This window comes from Cryptomeria japonica, unplaced genomic scaffold, assembly GCF_030272615.1.
Source record: "Cryptomeria japonica unplaced genomic scaffold, Sugi_1.0 HiC_scaffold_39, whole genome shotgun sequence".
Classification (NCBI taxonomy): Eukaryota; Viridiplantae; Streptophyta; class Pinopsida; order Cupressales; family Cupressaceae; genus Cryptomeria; species Cryptomeria japonica.
The window spans coordinates 597,943-604,892 of record NW_026728861.1 but is presented as its reverse complement, the minus strand read 5'-3'; positions in this window follow the sequence as shown (position 1 = coordinate 604,892).

Sequence of the window (6,950 nt, the reverse complement as noted above, 5' to 3'; positions counted from 1 at the left end):
AAGAAAAACCAAGAAAATAGATATTAAGTCAAATAACCATATAAATTTTTAAAAATACAATTCAATTGCTTTAAAATGTTGAGTAAAACTAGTATATTATTATCAAGTTTACCATATTAAGTATGTATAATATATAATATCTAATTTAATGGAGAAATGGAAATGGATACAATAGTTAAGTTTTCAACATTGTATTCATATTGGTATTGCAAGTAAAACTACTATATTAAAGTGCAATTAAAAAACCAAACGAAATATTTAATACACCTCCACCTCGTATACTAGGTCTCTTATAGAGAGGAAAAACAAGAACCTAAAATTTACTCCTTTTAATAAAATAATTATAATCTATCTAATTTTTTTTAATTAAAGAGATTAATATAAAATTATAGATATGTAGTGAGAGAGAGAAAAAATAATTTTAATAGTTGTGTGGCAATATTGGCGGTAAAATTTCAACATTATATCTAGGAATTATAGCTAATCCTTCTAGGGTGCTTAGTATTTTCTCCCGTGTCTTTTATAACTATGATATGTGATAGGTATAAAATTCTATATTTAAAATAGGCTTGCATATTTCTTTTTTTTTAATTTAAAATTTATCCCACTATTTTTCATCATTTAAGGAATGCATACTTTACCTAGGACTTATAATTCATGGAAAATATTATGAATACTTATTTTATCATCTTAAAGTTTCCATCTTTTTGAATATTGAAGTCATTTAAACAGTGCATTGGGACTTCCCTAATTTCTAAAATGTTTCAAAGTGGAGAAATAATTTTTCCCTTCATTTAATCTAAGATATATTTCATATTACATTGTTCTTTTGTGAGATAAAATCTCATGGCCTAGTTACATTGTGAAAATTTAAAATTTCTCTAAATATTGTATTCAAATTTATCTTGCTAAAAATTATGTTATTTTAAATAGAAATGTTATAGATTTTTTTCACAATGTAGATCTATGTTTGTACCTATGTTTATTTTAGATGTAGAAATAGATAATGAACTTGACACTAAAATTGTTATGTGCTTCTAGTGCCTCATCAAAAACCTAAGGAGTGTTCTTTGTACTATCATCATTATTCTACTCAAAACATCTTTTCATTATCTTCCCACTAATGCAATCACCCATCTAGTTGGAGCTACTTCTCGATGCCTCCTTCTTAATGAACGAACTATGCTTATTTCTTATGGAGGGGAATTAAGGTGCATGTAGGTCATTGTCATGGTTTCTTTTGTACATATATTATCTAGTTATGGAGGAGTGTTGCCACTTACAATCAAAGAACATTAGAATGGATAGCAGGTCTATAATTCTCTTTTTGCTAAATTTACGTTTGGATAGTTTTTCAATAGGAGAATCCCTCCCTCGTCCTAGTATATCATCCTATCTTAGTGATAGAATGTGTTTTGTGTTTCTTATTTTGGTTGGGTTCCTTTAGTTACATCTTTTAATTTTGAACAGTTTAATATTCATGAATACCTACCAATTTCTTTCCATTCTAATATTTCTATTATATATAAAAAAAATTGATTAATAAATGAGACCCAAAGAATATCATTTTTATAAAAAGCTATTGTAACTACTAAAAGGGTATATAGGGTAAATACTTTGTAAATTTAGTAGAATTTTTTGACATAGTAAATAATAAAATTAAAGGTAACTCTATATTTGGTAATAAGTAAATAGACAATCTTAGTGAATATTATTTACAATAAAGTTTTACAAACATTATATAAATAAATAAATTCTAGGTCAATATAGATTCCTATTTTTTATAATAATTAATAAATATAAGAAATGATAGTAAAACTACATTCTTTAAAGAAAAGGAAACAAAAATAGATCAATAGATTACTGGAATTGACAAGAAAATTATTTTAAATATAACTTATTTTGTATGTTATTCTCTTTTCAATTAAAAATCACATATACAATTAATTTCACTTTTTCACAAGGATTCGTATTTTTAAAAGTATTATATATTAGATGTAAATAGTAATGTTTTGGCTCTAATGTTATCCTTCTCTTCTCTTCTCTTCTTTACTCCCAGCTTTTTCCTCCACTCCAGACATGGAGATACCAAACTAGTCTATGGCAGAAACCAGTTTTCTACGTCGTTAAAAACGTTGAGACCTAATTCACTGCTTATGGAATGGGTTAGGTGAATATCTGGTAAGGACTTTTGAAGGAGAGAGATGATGCTATATCCTACTGGGCGAGGATAATATCTTGTTTAATCCGAGGTTTCTGCTCCACTCCAATTTATAGAAGTCCTATCAAACCAGTTTTCTACGGCAGATCTAATTTACTGCTTATGACATGGGGTAGGTGAATATCTCGTAAGGACTGGTGAACATCTGGCATCCTGAAAAGTATGATTGATGTGGACAAGCAACTCCTTTTCTTCAAATTTACAGGCCATATACGCCAAGTGCCCAGCATATTTTCTGTAGTCCATAAAACGTTGGTCATTTTACGAAAGTAGGATCTTACTTTAATGATGGAGACCACTGCCCATTTCTACCATTTAGGGTCAGATTTTACCTTTGATCATTACGTTAAATGTAGTTTAAGAATAACCAATATATGGTGGGTGTTTAGTAATTATATTTGAGACCCTAGACACTAGCAATAGTTGGGTGCTAGTGTTTGACATTAATGTAAAGTGGTTGTTAATGTTCTTTATCTAATTTAAATTATGTTTTTAATGGTTATTTTGTTTTTAATCTCACAAAAAATTTGGTTATATCTTTTATATGCAAGTTTCTTAGTTAAGAAGAAATTTAATTGAAAAACAAAGTATGATTTAATATTCGTTCTTTTATATTTATAGGTGATCAACAATCTTTTATTATAGAGAACAATAATCAAGAGTTCTAAAAATTAAAGATTAAGATCTGCTAGAATCATCATATGGATTCTCATCTATTACTTCCTCCAATCCTAGAATGCCTGTCTTGAAAGACATAGATTAACATTTCCCTTTCCCTTTCTTTCATTGGAATGTAATTTGGAAATCCATGCATAGGTTTTTCTATTTAAATCCAAATCATTTTCCCTATTATATGCTTGCCAACTTCTTGATTTCTTGTTATCTTCACCAACCTACTTGTTCTCTATTACTCATACACTAACGCTGCGAAAATTTTCTTCTAGGGTTGTTATTTTCTACATTGCATTCATACAAGTTTAAACAAAAAATGACTTTAGATTGTATGTGGTGTAATGAAACTATAGAAGAGAAGAGTTTTCCATATTCCATGAAATTCTCATATAATTTTTTATATTATATTAAATTCTCATATAATTGTTTTGGATTCAGCTGTGTATCTAATTTATAGATCACACTAGGAGACCCATTATGTATTTTTGTATCAAAGTTATAGATCACACTAGTTGATCCATCATTGGGATGTTGAGAGAATTATAATATGGATCATATAGATTAATACTAGAAAAGGGGCTAGGGTAGGGGAATAACAACAAGACATAAAATAAATGAAAAGAAAGGAGAAAAAAGAAAGGAAGAAAATGAATATATATATGAATATCTTAAAACCATGTACTAAGTGAATAGTCAAATGTATATATAATGCTAAAAAAGGGGTAGGGTAGGAATGACAACAAGACATAAAACAAATGAAAATTTTTATGTTATTTTCATTTGAAAATTTATTTTACTTTTACATGTAACTAGTATTCATTATCTTATTTTTTATTTTTATTTTTAAAATTTATAGTTGCATTTGAAATATATATTAAATTATTTTAGAACCCTCAAAAATTGGGGATGAAAAGGATGAAGGGAAAATGCGCGATTGAACATACCAGAGATATGAAACATTTCGTGCACGCATCACCTAGTAGGCCAGAAATCTGGAAAATTTAGGGTTTAGGGTTTATGACTGAGTGGGTCATATTTCTTCGCCTTTTTTTTTTAGGGTTTTCCAATAGCTAATTTTGAGGAAGCATAGAACTTACATCATAATAATAATAATCACAACCATATTCTGAAATAGTACCTCCCGTGCAATTGTTGTAGTTGTGCAAGATCTAATAATTGTACATTTATTTGTTCTTATAATGTTCAGTTTTGCCACATATTTATACTATATTACTAAATGTTGGTGAAAATGGACCAATACTTGAACATAAGAGAACCTATATATGTTATATAAAAAAGACATAAATGATTCGTTCACAACAAAATAAATGTTTTTGTTTCAAATAAAATGTCATCTCTATCCTAAGTTTGTCATTTATAAAATACGATGCTAGCTTAAACAAATATTATTCTTATGTGTACAACTATTGGGGTGGCAATGTATATGCATTGTATTTCATACTAATAATTTGTCTTATCACAAATATAAAAGGTGAACACAATAAATACTTTATTTTTTTCATGAAATGTGAGGGATTGTCCAAAGGTTTTAGTGTTCAACAATTGGTCCCTTTGTGTTCAATATAAGTTGTATTTTACATAATAATATGTTATTTTTATAACAACAACCATTTTTTTGTGTACAACTATTGATTCTTTAGTGTTGGATAAAAAAGTTAGAGATAACACATATTTATGATTACTAATAGGTATTTGTTCATTTAAGTTGCATATAAGCTATATTTTACATAGAAATATGATATTATACTAATTACAAATCATATTATTTTATTTAACTATAAGGTACTTTTAGATTAAGTTTTTCGAATCTTTAAAAAGTTATTTTCTGGACTTAAGCACTAAATGTGTTATTTTGACGAGTTGCATGATGATTCACTCCTTCAAACCTTAGTTCTAGATAGCTAAGTATCCATTTTACATTTCTAAAAAGAATCGAAGGTCCTATGATATTCCATGTGATGGCTACATGTTGACAAAGTTATCCCTCATGACTACTAGTCCCTCTCCCCTACCACTACAAGGAGACACATGACCATCACTAGCAGCCAACTAACAAGATACAAAAGGAAAGCACATATGGTACCATATCCCCTACAATATCAAGAGGCAAATGGGAACACACCACAACCAATAGTAGGGAGGCACATAGAACAAATAAAGGCATCGAAGGAAAAAAATAAAGAATCCAATGAAACTATCCTATGCCAAAACTCCAATAAGGAATCGATCTGCACTCTAATCAACCCAAACATCATTGAAAAATCAATTAAATCAATTAATTATCATATCGTTGGTCCTCCACTTCGGATCCCAATCAAGAGGGTGAGCCTTGGTATCATCTTGTATAAATTCAATAGTCTCATATAACAACTTCTACTAGAATTTCAGGTTAACGTTGACATTATTCCATAGTTGGAAACCCTTATTGGCCACCCAATTAGCAACCTAGTTCCCCACTCCCCTAATATGGGAAAAAAGGATATCATAGAAGAACTCCTTAACCTTTCTATATTCATCTACTATTTCTCCTAGTTTTCTTGAATGCATAGATCTTCCATTGAAAGTCCGCATTATCACTATGGAGTCTCCCTCAACCTATAATTTTTTCCATCTCTTCTTTCTAGTAATCATTGGCCCCACAATGCTACTCTAGCCTTAGTATTATTGTTGGTCTCTAACCTAAAGCTTTAAGAATAAAGAACCACAAGTTACCTTCCAAATCCCTAATGAATAGACAACCACCACCCGCTCTTCCAATATTTCTCTTAGCCACACCATAAAAAATGAGTTTAATCCACAATGGATGAGGAATCTACCATAAAATTTGTTGGAAAGAGACATTGCATTGTTGATCAGATGTTGTGATTAATGGCAACTTGTATTAGATATCCAGTCCAGAGATCATAATTCACTCATACTAGAAGATTGATTGAGGTTCGGTGAGGTCTAGTGAGAAGAACGGGTCATCTAACAGTGTGTATATTGTTGTGGTTGGTGATTCAGTTGTGTTGAGTATTTGGTGTTGTGGATCTCAAAGGTGTATGTTGGATGTGTAATATGTCTTATCCTGGATTTGTGGCCTCCAGTGTTGAGTGGTGAGTCAGTTGGTAGATTTGGTAGACAGGTTTTCTACTAGAACAATGTTCATTGGCAATAATGTGTGAAGATTCATTGTGTAGATCATGTGAAGTGATTTTGGTAGTTTTTTGTGTGTTTGAGGATGTTGAGCTGACATATGGGAAGAATGTGGATATTTTGTTTTACTCCACATGATTATTTTTAATCAGATTGAGTCGACTTGTCTAACACATTTCATGTTGTGTGTTATGCATTTTCTGGCCAACATGATCAAGACCTAAAATATTGATGCAGATATATTAGGCTAATTGATTTCATTATTTTAGAGAGCAATAATGGTGTGGAAACTATCTGTGAGTGATTGTGCACAGTTTCACATGCATGGTTCAAAGATTTGTGCTTTGGTATAATGTAGAATATCAAAACAAAGTAGAGTAAGAATATGTGTTTTGTGTTTAACCAGAACTATACTTAGTTATTTTTTTATTCTATTAAATAGTTCAAACCTTCTTGTATCTTTTGTAATCATTTTGTAAGGCAGTGAGCCTTCTGGGTTGTAGCCCTTATTGTAATTTTGAACAGTGAGCTCTAGGTAGTGTCCATGAATACATGTACATTCCCTACTGTAATATTTATATTTACTCCTAATAGGGTATTATCTCAATGTGGATAGGTTCTCATCATGGTTTTTCTCTTAACTAGGTTTTCAACATATAAATCTAGTGTTGTGGTGTTGTGGATGCTTTCCTTATGTGTTTACATCTTTCTTTTGTTTATTTCAAATGTTAAAAATTGCAAAACACTGATTCGCCACCCCCCCCCCCCTCCCCCTCAATATTCCTTGATTCCAACAATTGGTATCAAAGCCTAGTTCCTCAAAAGGAGCCTAATAGCTTGAGGGAGATCTAGGAAGGTGTTTTAATGGATTCCAATGGTCTTAGATAAAAGTTACCTGTTG